This window comes from Halichoerus grypus, chromosome 11 (genome assembly GCF_964656455.1).
Source record: "Halichoerus grypus chromosome 11, mHalGry1.hap1.1, whole genome shotgun sequence".
In the NCBI taxonomy this organism is placed as follows: Eukaryota; Metazoa; Chordata; class Mammalia; order Carnivora; family Phocidae; genus Halichoerus; species Halichoerus grypus.
Genome location: NC_135722.1, coordinates 91,428,841 through 91,444,328, shown reverse-complemented (window position 1 = coordinate 91,444,328; position 15,488 = coordinate 91,428,841). Strand labels below are relative to the sequence as shown.

Sequence of the window (15,488 nt, the reverse complement as noted above, 5' to 3'; positions counted from 1 at the left end):
ATACCATGTGATTCCTGCCCTCCTTAATAAGCTGTGGTTTGTTACTGCCAACAGCATATGAAACAATTAGGAAACACTTTAAGGCAAGATATAACATGAGCCAAACTTAATTGCCCCCCATAATAATAATAATACTTCATATTTGCAGAGCATTTTGTAGGTTTAAGAGCACTTCTTCACTCATATTCTTTGGGGAAATAGTGTTTTGGCTGGAGTTAATTGGGGGTCTTCGTGGTATAGCTAACATGAATGCTGGGCCCTGGAATATGGGTAGGAATGGAAAAGGTGGAACAGAGATGGAAGGGAATCCAGGGAAAGAAAATAGTTTGAACAAAGAGATTGAGACAAGAATGAGCACTGAGTATCTGGGGAATAATGTGGAGACTGGTCTAAGCCAGAGTGGAGACAAATAATGGAAAATAACACTGTTTAGACCAACTGGTCAGTTCTGAGTTCTTAATGTTTGGGGGAGAAAGTATTCCAAAGTTCGAGATTGAAAAAGTTAACCTTCTTATACTTCAAATGATCACGCTGACTTTAGTTAAATTATAAATTAAGAATAAGGTATAACTGAGAAGGCACTTCAGACCTCTTACATCTTCCCGAATGGATATAACATTTTAGGTTTCCTCTCACATCAAGGGACCCTCCCCGCTAGCCCCACCTCTATCTCATCCCTTAACTGGGAGGAGGTATTAGTTTTCTGATTAAATAATGATATTCTACCCTCTCATTGAAATTGAGAGAAGTGCTGTCACCATAGCGCTCCATCTTTTGCCATCTCTTAATCAAAGTTCACTCTAGAGAAGATTGATTACTTGACTATCCAATCTTTCTCCTTTTAAAAATTGTCTCCTCTGTCAAGTGTTATGCAGTGCCTCTCCACGTTGTTCCAAATCTCTGCTGTATACGTATAGCTAATATTGTACTTGTAGAATGTACTTAGGCGCCATATATGTATGCATATCATTTGTTTAATTACAATTTTATTTTCTCCTAAACAAACCAAAAAGTTCAAGCAATAACAGTACAAACCAGTGCCCAATTGCCTCTTTCTTTAATGTGTAAAATCATTTGTTATGCTGTCTGATAGAGGTAGGGTAGCAAAAAGACTATGGCAAGGAGTAAGGAGTGATTTCAGGAGAAGGCATAAAATTTTCATGTTTATTTTATAGTAAAAACTTTCTCTGCCAGAGAGTCCTAAATTTTTTTTATATAAATTTTCTCTTGTGTGATTATTTGACCATTTCTGTAGGTCTGAAAATATACCCAACACTTAAGTGATTGTTGGTTATTAACTGAGACTAAAAAGCTACCATTGTTCTCTTCTGCTAATTGGGAAACTGGGTAAACAAAAATTTCACCCAGTACAATTGTCACTTGTTGAACCCAAGTTACTGGCTTTCTAGGATCATTCAGAATTACCACCATGATGTTCCAGGTCATAATATTTACCTGATGCTGTAGACCAGGGGTCAGCAAACTACAGTCTGGGGGCCTCTTCTGGCCTGCCATCTATTTTTTGTATGACCGGCAAGCTAAGAATGAATTTTACATTTTTAAATGGTTGGGGAAAAAACAAAAGAAGAAAACTGTGAAAACTATAGGAAACTCAAGTCTCAGTATAAGTAAAGTTTTGCTGGAACACAGGTGTGCGAGCAGTTTGTCGATGGCTGCTTTCACTTTACAACATCAGAGCTGAGTAGTTAATACAGAGACTATATGGCCCCTAAGCCTGAAATATTTACTGCTGGGCCATTAAGAAAAAGCTTTGAGCCTTACTATCTTAGAAGTCTCTAATGATGGGCACCTGGGTGGCTCAGTCAGCTAAGCATCTGCCTTCGGCTCAGATCATGATCCCAGGGTCCTGGGATGGAGCCCCATATCAGGCTCCCTGCTCGGTGGAGAGTCTGCTTCCCCCCTCCCTCTGCCCCTGCTCATGATCTGTCGCTCTCAAATAAATAAATAAAATCTTTTTTTTTTTTTTAAAGAGGTCTCTAATGAATCAGGTCCCATGGAATGTTGGAACCAAAACAGACTTTGGAAATCATGTCAATAAAAAACAAAACAAAAACTAACATTGATAGAGATAAATTGTTTCTTGCCTAAAACCACATAGTCTGTGGACAGAGCTGGTATTAGAATCCTGGTTCCTCTGGTCCAAGGTTTCCTTCATCCATGCTGTGTCTTTTCTCATATGGAGCTTATCTTACTTAGGATGGGATAGGTGTTGTACAGTCTGGAGGCAAGGAGAATTCATCAGATTTTTCCTAATTCTGATCCCCTGACAAATACAGTGCACAATAATCGGTTGATGGATCCTTGGACTTGCATTATTTCAGCCAGTATGAGTTGTCTTCTGTTTTTCCTTTTTTTTTCCTCTCATTTCTCAAAGGTATATGACCATGATGAAAACTTTCTCCTACGTTCTTTTTCTCTTTTAAAAAAATCTCTTTTCCTCCTTCAACAAAGGAATTCAGAGGTGACTGGGTCTCTATTCCAGTCTAAGTTTCTTCAGGGAGATGAGGATGATTAGGAAGCCATAGGATGCACAGTTACTACTCTGGAGTCCATGGATGGGCCATATGTGCAGAGAAGGGAGGGAGAGTGTCCACAGACTGCCTTGAATGGTAAGGCTTAGTTGGTGTGTGCATATGTAGGCTTTTCTGGGGAGAGTATCCATAGCTTTCTTCAGATTTTTAAGAGTCCATGACCCCAAGAAGATTCAGAATTATAGGTATATAAAAAAGAGATGTGTCGGTGGGAGAAAACTGCTCAGATGTGTGGCAGGGGAGACTGATTTGGGTTCTCAGGTCTCTGAGACCTCAGCTGATATGAGGGGAGAACTCTCTGCGCACTTACCGCAGCCCACCCAAGTTTTTTACCTTCTCTGCCAGTCATAGAGGTGATAAAAATTCATCAGATTCACATAACGGTTGAACTCCGATGGTGATGAAATCCCAGTATAATTCTCTCCAAAGAATGTTCTGATTAACAGAAACTGCAGAGGAACTAATTTTATGAAAATAGCAAATGGGATTGTTTTAGCCGAAGCAAGCCGGGAGAGCGGGTGCTGAAGCCGAGCGAAAGATGCAAACAGCCCCATTGTGCAGAGCTGACAGCTCCAACCTGGCCGTTTATTTATTAAACGTCTTTCTGCTGTAAATTATTGAGCCTGGATTCTGGGAGATGAGGGAGCTGACAGGATAAGACAATAGGATAGAAAGCAAACCTGCACAGCTTCCTTCAGCATTATCGCAGCATTGTGTCTTATGAAAGCCTCTGCTTCCCCTGGTTTGGGGAAGGGGGCGAGTTCCCTCTTTGGTGGGCCTCCGAAACGGATGAGACAAGTAACAGGCTTTTGATTTCTGAAGTATTTGTCCATTCTTAACAAGTCAGAATGTCCTTCAGAGAAAATTCAACCTGTTGGCTCAACAACTGAGAGCCAGGTATTTTGTCTATTTTCCAAAAGGACTGCTTCACTCACACAAAGAAGAACCAAATTACATGTTTTAGTCTACTCAGCCGCCAAAAGGTTGAGTCCATTTGGCTTATTTGAGAGCTGGGAAGGTTTTTCATGCTGGAAGGAGTTCTAAGGTCTATTCCTTAAGCTGAAGAACAGGAAAAGGCTGGTTGGCAGAGAAGCAGTTGAATTCGGATTATGCTAGTAATCATTTGAAAAGCCAGAGTTCTGGAAACTAGGAGAGGAGCTGGGCCAGGGGCAAGAGGCTCCATGGCCTGGTCAGGCACTGTCTACTCATTGGCTCAAGGCAAGTGATCATATGTCTTTAGTATGGATGCCTAAGGGTAGGGCCATTCATTCATGGGCTCATTCGTTTGACAAATATTTATACTGAGTATCACTGGATGCCTTGCCCTATTCCAGACTGTGGGGGTAAAGAATGAACAAAAAAGTCCCTGCTCTCATGGAACTTACATTCTAGTGGGAGAAGCCAGATAATCAACAAATAAATATGTGAAACACCTGTGGGTTTCAAGTGCTATGAAGAAGAAAAGCAGGATAAAGGAGTAGAGAATAATGAGGGGCATGTGATTGAGGGGTGTTATTTGACACAGGGTCATGAAGGAAGACCTCTTTGCTGAGGTGACATCTTAGCAGTGGCCTAAAGGAAGTGAGAGAGTGAAGAGCCAAGGGCCCAGCAGGCAAAAGGCCCTTCGAGGCGAGGTCTGTAGGCATTGTCCAAGAAGAGCAAAGGAGGCCAGTGTGGCTGGAGCTGGGGGCGGGGGGGCGGTGCACAGGGGGACTGGTAGGCCTTGAGCTCTCCTCTGAGTGACATGGGAAACCATTTGGAAGCTTTTTGAGCAGAGGAGTGACTGGATTTGACTTGCCAAGATCAACCACAGAATGAGTATGCCAAATACAGTTCGTAAAACCTATGGTCAGAATGGGGCCTGATTCCCATAAGACCAAGCCCTTAACTAGCTTTTGGTGATTCCTCCCCAGAATGTGGGGTGCGAAGCCTCATTTCATGTATCCTCATCTCCAGTGGGGGTGGGATTTCTTTGTTCTTTGTAAAATGGCATCCTCTCCTGGAGAGCGCCAAAGGTGATGATAAGGTGGAGTTTAATGTCCCTTTGTTCTCCTACAGACTGGGAGGAGGATATAAAGCCTCAAACAGCAGGAGGATCTGTTACCACTGTTGCCACTGGCCCCAGCCTCTGGGTTCACGGTCTAGGCGTTCTTTTCTGCAGAGCTGACATAAAGCGACCAACCAGCAAGAGAAGGATTCCGTGAGTTCTGATTTCCCCAATTCTTGTGAAGGAGAGGCCGGCAGCCTGAGAGACACACCCCAGGCAGCTGCAGGGAGGATATATATGGCAAAACTCAGCTGCAGCCTATACAGGAACATTTGGTGGGTGGGAGAAGGAAACTCGCCATGCTTTATGGGGAAGTGTGAGAGTATTAGAAGAACCATGGGGTTTCTGGATTAGCAGATGTCTTGAGGCATTGTTACAGCCCATGACAGGCCTGAGCCCCATGCTTCCTTACAAGATGTGAAGTTCACTGTGCCGGAGAAGCAGCTGAAAAATGCTCCCATTCAGCTGAGGTCACACCAGTAAGCACTCAGTCGGTTCCATCAGGGCATTTCGGAGGAGGGTCAAGCTGAGCTTGTGGGTAGTGTAGAAATCACCGTTCTTGGGCTCTGAGTGAGAGGAGATGGCTGGAATGGAGCGATTTTAAAATATGGACACAAATCTTATTTGAGCTCCCAGCTACTCAAATTGAAAGGCTTTTTATAGGTTGGTGCTGTGTTCTGGGATTAAAAGACCTCATACTTAGGAAGGAGATCTAAGAGGTAAAACAGGTTTAGGAATATAACTCTCTCAGGAGCACACAAATACCTAGGTACGGCTTGAGCTTGAGAGGGTAGTCTTATAAATATTCCAGCTTGAGAGGGTAGTCTCATAAATATTCTACATTTTTTAATGGCAAGGAGCCCTGTCCACAAGGAGGAAAAGAAGCCTTGAGGATTTCAGTTTTTGGATTTTCTGCCCCTGAACCATGTTTTGCTAACCTTTGGGGCACTTGCCAAACTATCCTCGATAGAAAATATTAACATGAGTTTGTTACACAAACTCAGAGGCCCTGAAGGCAGTAGATGTGATTTAAGTTAATCTAATAAAAAAAATGATGATAAATAGAATTGGTTTTTTGGTTGCTTTGCCAACATATTTCGCTGGTTGAGATAGGAGAGTCAGGGAGCATGTAAGTGGGGGACAAGGAGAAGAAATGAAGGGAGTGACAAAGAACAGAGGCTTGAGGAATGAAGACAGTGAAGCCAGATTCCTTAAAGAAAAAGAAAGCACAAAGTGTGTGATTATTTAGGTAGTCTATGGTTGAGAAGGATAGCCATTCTCTGAATTGGTCATTTCTCCGAAACCTCATTTCTGGAGATGATTGCCCATTTAGCAAATTCTAGGTTCTGCCTGACCCCTTGGTTGTGTTTTGACCTAAGGAATAAAGGCCTTCAAAAACTGAACATCTGCCATCCATCAGGCAGTGTTCTAGAAATGGGAGGTACAGAGACGGTCTTTTTTTTTTTCTTCAAATTTTTCACATTCTACTGTTTGAGACAAACAAGAAAAAAACACTCTGCAATAAAGGCCGCATCAGAGAGCAATCTAGGGGTGCTTCCTGAGTACAGGGCAGGAAATAGAGGAGTCAGGGAAGGTTGACTCTGGAACAGGGTCTTTATGGATGACTGGAAATTAGCCACAGAGGATAAGAGGGAAAGGGTTCTAGGCCTAAGGACCAGCACATGCAAATATTTAGTGGTATGAGAGAGAATAACAAATAGGAGACAGGTGAGGAGTTCGGTGTGTCTGTGATATGGATTTTTCTGGGTCTGAAGGCATGGGAGGTGGGTAAGGGCAGAAGATGAAGAGAGGGAGGTCATTGGGATCTGTGTCATGAAGGGCTTGCATGACATGATGAGGAATTTAAAGATTTTTATTTATTTGAGAGAGAGACAGAGCGAGCCGGGGGAGGGGCAGAGGGAGAGGGACAAGCAGACTCCCCGCTGGGCAGGGAGCCCAATGCAGGGCTAGATCCCAGGACCCTGAGATCATGACCTGAGCCAAAGGCAGATGCTTAACCGACTGAGCCGTCCAGGCGCCCCAACATGATGAGGAATTTAGACATTATCCCGCAGATTCTGATGAGCCACTGAGAGATTTCACAAGGGAAGATATTTATATTTTGTATATATAAACAATCTCTTCTGTAAGTCTCTTACAGATACCTACCTAGTTATCTGGCCTCTGCTGGAATCTGTTCAGGGTTAGAGAGCTCTCATCCTCCCAAAGCTACCCACTTGATTGTTGGACGGCTGTAAATCTTACAAAGGTCTTTCTTACACTGAGCCAAACTCCGCCTCCTCATAATTCGTACTCACTGTGTCTAGCTTTGCCATTTGTAGCAACATATAACAGGCACTTTTAAAATATTTGAAGATATCAATGAAGCCTTCCCTTAGTTTTTAGCTTTCCAAGTTAAGCACACACAGAGTTCCCTTGTTCTTGATTTACTTTACCATATCTAGACTCCTTTACCATCTGTTCACAGCGATCTGGATGAACTGTGGTTTGTTTGTTTGTTTATTTTTAGTCTGGACTTGAACCGAGGCTTATTAAAGCATCTTTTAGAATCTGGTGCTAGAATTCCTTATAATACATCACATAAGCTTGGAGCAGAGTGACGTTATTCCTGCTTCTTTTGAGCAGGACACTCCACAACCATCAGGGACTCGTGTCCTTAGATCGTCACTGGTCACATCTCACAGTCTGCTTTCAAAGCTTATGATTAACTGAAGCTTCTAACTCTTCTGCACATTTATTACTGCCAAGTGACATCTCCACCCTACTCGGTATGTGCAATTTATTTTTGAAATCTAAATAAAGGACTTTACATTTACTTCAATTTTATCTTGTTAGTTTTCCAGACTACTAGATTCCAGCCTATTAGGTTTATTTTTAAAGTCTTGATTCTTTTCCCTATGATATTAGTGGGTCTCCTTGCACATTTGATAAACATTCTTTGTATGTTAATTTGGATCATTATTAAAAGTGTTGTCTAGCATAAAGCTTGGCAGCATTGGAAACCTCCTTCTTGTCTGTGTATGTGTTCAGACAGCTTCAGTTTTGCCTAATGACCCATTTTACAGCATTATTCATAATGATAACTTTGAAGATATATGTGTTTGGCATTGACTCCCATTCAAATCAATAAATGTTTATTGTTGACCACCTATCCGCTAGGTTCTGTGTTAGGTGCTGAGGACACAAAAATGATCAAGACATCATTCTTGTCTTAAAAGAGCTCACAATTTAGCAGAGGTGATAACCATATATATACTAGCTCCAAATTAATGTGTGTATAATTAAATATGCATTACCTCTAATTTGTATTAGGGGTATATTTGTTTTTCAATGTAAAATATAATAGGTTTTGTATATATTGCATCATAATCCACATTAGCAGTATAAGCAAAGTTTACAGAGGACCTGGAGCAAGGGAAGATTACTTCTTCATGGGGGAAAAAGGAGAAAGGAAGTCTTCACCAAAGAAGTGACATTAACTGGGCCTTGAAAGATATGCGGGACTTTTGTGAGATGAGTAGAGCATGGAGATGGGAGATATTCCGAGTGAAGAAACGGGATAAGCCAACCATGGAAGAATGCATGTCTTCATTCCTTCATGGTTCAAGAAGAGCAAATATCCTAATGTGGGTGGAGTGCCGGGTTCAAGGATAGGAGCGATGGGAAACAAGGTGGGAGAGTGTGAAGGGCCTCAACCACCATGTTAAAGAGTTCGGGCTTCATTCTGTAGCCAACTCAGAGGTCTTTAAGCAAGAGAAATCAGTGGCATGATCTGATTTATCAACTTCATAACTCTACTGTACAGGGAAATGAGTTCATTTGGGCAAAACTTAGTGAACCTGTGTCGGTCTTGGTAGTAACTGACTGTAAGCATCTGTTTAATAAGCACCTCAATCCAATAAATAAATAAATAAATAAAAATAAATAAATTAATTAAAAAAAATAAGCACCTCAATCTTTCTTTTGCTCCTACTTCTTTAGCTTCTACGCATTTCCTGACTGCTGCTTTGACCTTTGGCCTCTTGCCTTTTTTTCTCCTTAGGCATTTGTGTTCTGCATTCTGTTGGTTTATTTGTTCACCCACAGCCTGCTCTGACCTTTACTATTTAATGTGTCCTCTGGCTGTGGCTTCTGAGTCCCAGCCATTCCCTGACCCTCAGAGCTGGCCTTGTCTTCATTTTGGATTACTCACCTGCTTTCATTTCCCTGGGGGCTCCAGTGACCTCTGTGTGTTCTGTTCCATCTTGGTCTAACCTAGGTCTCACCCTTTGCACTACCATCTTTATCTCAGTTCTTCTATTCTAGCTCCCCGACCTGCAGGTTGTACCTGTTTGCTCACTGTGGTTTCCATTCTGATGATAAAATGTAATCTTTCCTTTCTAGAAGCTATATGGTGCCGTTGAAGAGATCAGACTAACACATAAGAAACTATATAAATTACAATTGGTTGACTAATTGGATATATGAACTAGAGGTGTATGAGTTTAGAGAAAAGACTGAACTGGGAAATTCAAGAACCTTGGGAGGAATAGTCCTTTTTAGTCAACTCCTTTTTTAAAAAGGTTTGGATATTTGAGACACAAATCTTTCTTTGGAAGGAGGGGAAATGTAGGGCGGAACTTCCTCTGGACTTCCCTATGATTGGCTCCAAAGCTGCCTATCTTAGAGGAGCTACCTTGTCTGTGCCATCTAGTGGTGGTTGCCACCAGAAGCCTTACCCGCCTCAAGGAGAGAGCAATTTAACGCCATTTCCAACTTAAGCACCATATCTACAGGGCGTGAAATTAGTTCCAGCAAGCAGCAAATTTGCTGCTAATAAAAATATTTAGCGATTCACTTGTCTTTAAATCAGCAGCAGAATATTCTTTTACTTGCATCAATGCTTGTTTCTTCCAATTCTAATATTTGATAATCAAGCTCGTGTTGTTTAGCTAAAGCTGTGATATAGCAAGTTCTTCAGCTCTGCAAAAATTTGGGTTTCCCGAGAAGGAATTTTTATCTCTCTCTTTTGGTCAGAAATAGGCCTAGATGTTCTTTGGATCATGGAGATAGAACACTCTCACTGGGCTGGGGGGTCTAGGAAATAAGTTTTCATTTTCTTCTGTGTACCAGTATCAGCCCCCGAGTTGTTGCACTTGGAGAATCTGGGGTGCTAAGAGAGGATGCGATTTCCATTTCGTGTTTAGACACAGCTTTACTCTGTCTTGGTGCCAAATGCATTTTAATTTCTTTTCTGTCTCTTTTAGCCTCTATCTACTTCAGAGTGAGGGTAATCTCAATGGTGAAGAGATGCTGTAAGATATTAAAACTTCATTTATTTATTCAACGAATATTGGCTGGGCACCTACCATATCCATTCCTTGCTCTAGGTCCTTCTTTGGATCGGAAGTGTTCCAAGAGCCTCCATGATAGCTAGGTGAGAGGCTGACGTGGCAGGTGACACTTCTTCTCCAGCCAGGTCACTGGGATGGTGGGTCTCATAGACTCCTCTATTTTTCTTTTCCTTATGGAGCTCCTAGAAGAAACAAAGAACAGCAGACATTCTATCTCTCAGCACTCAGTTGGCCTAAAGGTCTAAACAGATCACTTCGAAGTCCAAATAATTTAAAGAGTGTAGGGCACCATGGGGACTCTGTCTTCTGCCCCAGAGGAGCCCTGGCTGGATCATCTTCCTTTAGCTCCTGGTAGAAAGCAGTTTTGATTATCCTGACAGGAAGTCAAGATGTGAACAGCTTCAGACATGCACCACTATATCCTTCTCAGAAATCAGCCAACACGAGATGCTGATGAAAGCAGGCCTCTTGGTTAAGAGAGGGACCCGAGCAGGCCTGGTAATGCCGAAGATGAAATAAACCAGCTAGCTAACACTAACTTTAGTGCTGGAGCTACTGGAGGGGGTAGATCAGAGAAAGGAAATGAGAGCAGGGAATGAACTTGGCAGTGGCCAAGGGACTAACGTCGAGGCTCGGGAAGGGGAGAAGCCCTCTGTGTATAGACACCAGAGGTGCAGAGGTTTAGGGATCAGAGCTTTGGGGCTCTATCCTTGGCCTTTTTTCTCAGGTACCTGACTCTGAGAAAGCTCCTTCTCCTCCTTAATGTCGGAGGGTGGGTACGGGGAAGAATAGATGAATTTTATTCCCTGTCCCAGATCCTCTTACTACAGCATGAAAAGGTTGGACTGGTGACTCTTGTAAAGGGCTGAGAGACACTTACCAGAGGGATACTATGATGAAAATCTGGATTTCTGGAGAGCACAACAGCACGATGCATTTAAGTTAGACAAAGCAAGGCTTTTCTAATGGCAAGGGATATAAGACCAGATTAAGTGGAGCCACTTGCCCTGAATGAGATTTGTAACCCCTCACCATGCTCAAATCTCAAAATCCCAAGTATTTGTTACTCAGTGAGGGTCAACTGAAGGTCCTAGTGTTTAAATGTTGATGATTTTATCTTAGCTACAAAGTGAACAGGAATCGTCAGATGTGAATTGTTGGGGAAATACAAAAAGTGATTAGAAGAATAAGCTCTATCTAATAAGTACTTAAGCAACAACCAGAATCACGATCAGGGGGAAAAAACCCTAAATAAGTTAGTAATGAAAATAGAAATAGAAACATTCTCCAATCCTGGACCTGCCTTTCCCCTATGTCAATATGTAATCGAGAGACTTTCTGGGAGTGAGTGTACAAGGAAAACAGTGACTCCGAGGATGTGGATTGAATGTTGGTAAGGGCCGCTAGGTTGGGGGAGCGGGGAACATGGGCCAGATGATGGAGCCATGAGAAGAACTGGAGAGAAAGGAGGAAGCTGGAAGATGGGAGGCCTGGAGTTTTCTGTGAGTCCCTTGACCTAGAGGCAGAGGTTACAGAGGCTGGCGAGAGGAATGATGGGGTTGGAGCAGGGATGCGGTCTTTCTCTGCCTGGTATCCTGGTCCCTTGGCCCCCTCCTAGCTGCTTCTCATCTCAGCATCCTTCAGGTAAGCTGTTTGCACCCCCACTTCCCATTGCAGCAGCCTCGCCCCTGCCATCTACCACAGGCAGGAGGTCCCAAGCCTACAGCCCTCTTGTTGTCAGGAGCCAGAGCTGGGTCAAAGGTCAAACCCATTCTGAGGATGGATTAATGATGCTTGAAAGTGTCTAACCCCTCATCTGTTTCTTGGATATTTTTCATAACAGCATCAGTCATAGGCCAGTCATTAGATTTCCATGAGTTCTCCTTGAACTAATGCACATACATGGTAGAAATTTAGCAGTGCTTCTGCCAAGTCCTGATCAACACAACCCTAGGAGGTTGATAATTCCAAACCTAGGCTGAGCAGAGCATATGATCAGGGATTAATAGTCAAAAAGGCCTTGATATATAGAATGAATAATGCTCAGAGGCACTCAGTCACTCTGTAATCTCAGAAAGAGGGGCCTGGCTAACATGCTGGTTCACAAAACAGACTGGCCATCTGCAGAATTTCTAAAGGGTTAGGTTGCTGATCTCATTCAGAGCAGTTCTTGCAGAGGTCATACCTCAAATGCTTGACTTCTCTCTAAGGAAATCTTAACCACCTTTCTAGCCCTTAGCACTTAGGATTTGGATTGTTGAACTCAAGACTGAGTCCTGCGTATTAAAGGGAAGAGATACATATGGTGCAGAGCTGTCAAAAGAAGCACCTTTGCTAGGACATCCATGTTCCAGAAGTGGGAGGTCGTTGGGAGAGTGTCAAATGAGAAATGGAATTGATTTTAGAGGTCCCCTAAAGGCATGGAATCCTGATAAGAATAGATACTTGTGTTAAACTGCCGGGCTTTAAATCCTTTCTCTACCTGTACTGGCTGTGTGACTTCGGGTAAGTTACTTAATGCCTCTGTGTTTTTGTTTCCTCAGTGGAAAGCCAGAGAAAAGGTACCTATTTCAAAGATTTGTTTAAGGTCATAAATGTTAGATATTTATACCTTTAGCAATGGATTCATGACAAATGTTTGTAAAGCCCTTCGAAATGAGACATTCTACTTATATGAGCTCTCTCTGCTTAATGTAACTAGAAAACTTCAAAAAACCATACCAACTGGATTCAGATTTACGTTATTTAGGGTTGGGTTGGCCTTGGGACTGCTGAGCAATCCTCCTACACATTTCTTGTTGACTGCTTAGTGAAATTGCCTCAATAGTTGTTCTAAAGCAAGGTTTCTCAATCTTGGTACAATTAACATTTGGGACAGCATCATTCTTTGTTGTGGGGAGCTGGCCTGTGTTTAGCAGCATCCTGACCTCCACAAAATGCCACTAGATGCCAGTGGCACCTCCTCCCCCACTGTGACAGCAAAAAAAAAAAAAAAAATTGGCTTCAGACATTACTAAAGGTCTTCCGGGGGCGGGGATGGGAGCGAGGGTCTCAGGCAAAATTACTCCTGGCCTAGAACCACAGTTCCAAAGCTTTTCGGGCTTCTTCCAGCTTGCAAACCACCCCCCACCCCCACCCCCCACCCCCCACCACAGGTACCTACTTTCATTTGATGGTTTATGGCTCCTGGTTTCCTTAGAAAGAGATCACCCAATCTAGGGTTTTTCAATGTCCCTTTCTTCCCTTTTAAAATTGATCTGGATATCCCCCCGCCCCCATCCTTTTCTCTTCTCCTTTAGTCTGGACTTGTCCTCTTTTTCACAACTAATTGTTGCACTCATATCCTTTTTTTATTATTATTTTTAAATATTTTATTTATTTTTTGACAGAGTAAGACAGCAAGAGAGGGAACACAAGCAAGGGGAGTGGGAGAGGGAGAAGCAGGCTTCCCGCTGAGCAGGGAGCCCGATGCGGGGCTCGATCCCAGGACCCTGGGATCATGACCGGAGCCAAAGGCAGATGCTTAATGACTGAGCCACCCAGGCACCCCTCATGTCCTTTTTTAAAGTCCGTCCAGGTACTCTGGCTCTCACTTCCATCAGCCATTGCTCTTCTCAGCTCCGTTAACCATTGTCACTGCCTGGCCTTCCCCTCTGTCTAGATGCCAGCTCTAGGACTCCTTTTTCTCCTTCAAACATCTTTAAAGACTTAGTTGTCCTCACAAAGCCACCAGCCTTTTTTTTTTTTTCATTTAAATCATCATGTTCTCTGAAAAAAACAAAAAACCACAACAACTAATATCTGTGGAGCCCTTACTAAGTGCGAGGTGCTGTCAGGTAGGATCCCCTCCCCCAGCCCCCACATCACTTCTCACACCCCGCACTGTGGCTGTCCCCCTCCACGCCGGGGCAGTGATTTTCCTGGTGATCACCTAACTGCCCCATCCAACGGCCTTTTCTTGGTCTTCAGTTCTTTACTTCTCTAAGTACCTTAACACTGTTGTTGGCCATCCCTTGGTTAACTGTTTCCTCCCTTGGATTAATTTCTCTGGGCTTTGATTTGATTAGCTGAACATCAGCGGAATTAATTTAAGTGATTTCTGACACCCAGAATCTCACACATTTGAGCTGCTCTCAGCTTCTGTTTGCCACACAGCTGCAGTCAGAATGCTGTGCCCCAGAAGCCACAGAGGCGCACCAAAGGGGGTGCGGCCAAAGGGACCCCACTGCCCAGAACACAGCAGAGGCCACGTTTATTTGCCTTCCAAGCAGCTGACCTGGCAGTTAACTTTCTCCAACTTTGCTTTTTCCCCAAGCATGGCCATTATGGCAACCCAGGCTTAAACCCATGGGATGATTTTGTTCGTTTCTTGTTGGCTTTAGGCTTCCCTTCCCCTTGCCCTCCACGTTTACTGGGTCCTCAGCCCAGCTTCCACATCCTCCAAATCCATCCCCGCCAGCCACTACTCTAACTCAAGGCCTGATGACCTTTCTGAAATTAAATTTCTCTTCCTGTATCTAGTCTGTATTTTCGAAACAGCATTATGCTGCTAATGCTTCATTCCACCTCCCCAACTTTGCCAACATCGTTGTCTTCTTCCTCTGGCAGATGTTAACTCTCTAACACATTCCAACACAAAAATACCCACTTCTCCCTCGAGCCTCCTAATTTAGTTACTAGATAATTTTGGGTTAAATTGGCATTCAGTATTTATAGTATTATGACTGTGGAAACATTGCACCTAAGCTCTGCCATGTGCTCTGATTACATTTCCTTTCTTTCTTCTTTTTTTTTTTACATTTCCTTTCTTGTATGTATTATTTTTTTTAGTTAATATTGGTGTTTTAAAAATTTGCCTAGTTTGATATGTGTCTGTCACCAACTCTGCTCCCAAATTTTCTAGAACTATAAATTCCCTCCAGTCTGGCCATGGGTGTCTTTATCAGTTCCATAGCAGTTCACTTTCATTTTATTTTTCCTGAGATTTGCCACCCAGATCATCTCTCTTCCTGCTCCAATCTGGACAGGCCAGTCTTAAGGCCCCGTGGCACTTTGCATCAACATTTTGGGAATTCCTTTCGTTCCTCGCCCGCGTGAGCTTCTGAATTCCCGGTCTCATGTCTTCCTCTTTCCTAGTTTACTGCCTATTTTGATGATATTCATCTCTTCTCTAAGCCTTCACAGAAAGGATTTACAGGAAAAATTTTTTATTACTTGAATTTTTGAAAATGTTTTTGTTCAACTCTGACTCATAATTTGTCAAGATATGGAAGTGTTAGTTAAAAGTCACTTTTCCTCCTAGTTTGTTTATTATTTTTTAAGTAAGGTCCACACCCAACATGGGGCTTGAACTCAAGACCCTGACACCCTGAGAGCAAGAGTTGGATGCTCTACTGACTCAGCCAGCCAGGCGCCTCTCAAAAATTTAAAGACCTATGCTACCACCTCTTTTATATCTTGGCCTGTTTTTAAAAAGTCCAATGCCATTCTGATTCCTATTCCTTTGTCTTCAACCTTTTTTCCTCTCTGGAAGTT

At 42.9% G+C, this 15,488-nt stretch overlaps 1 protein-coding gene across 2 annotated transcripts in view; it reads left to right on the top strand.

The window, feature by feature from the left end:
* The window catches only part of PKNOX2 (PBX/knotted 1 homeobox 2), a 307,502-nt gene that overhangs the window by 993 nt on the left and 291,021 nt on the right, over positions 1-15,488 (top strand). The window contains exon 2 of one of the 2 annotated variants that reach the window (XM_036123314.2): positions 4,611-4,752. The exons of the other annotated variant lie outside the window; for it this stretch is intronic. The gene's annotated coding sequence lies outside the window, so the exon portion shown is untranslated. The remainder of the gene's footprint in view (positions 1-4,610; positions 4,753-15,488) is intronic. 2 annotated transcript variants of the gene reach the window in all.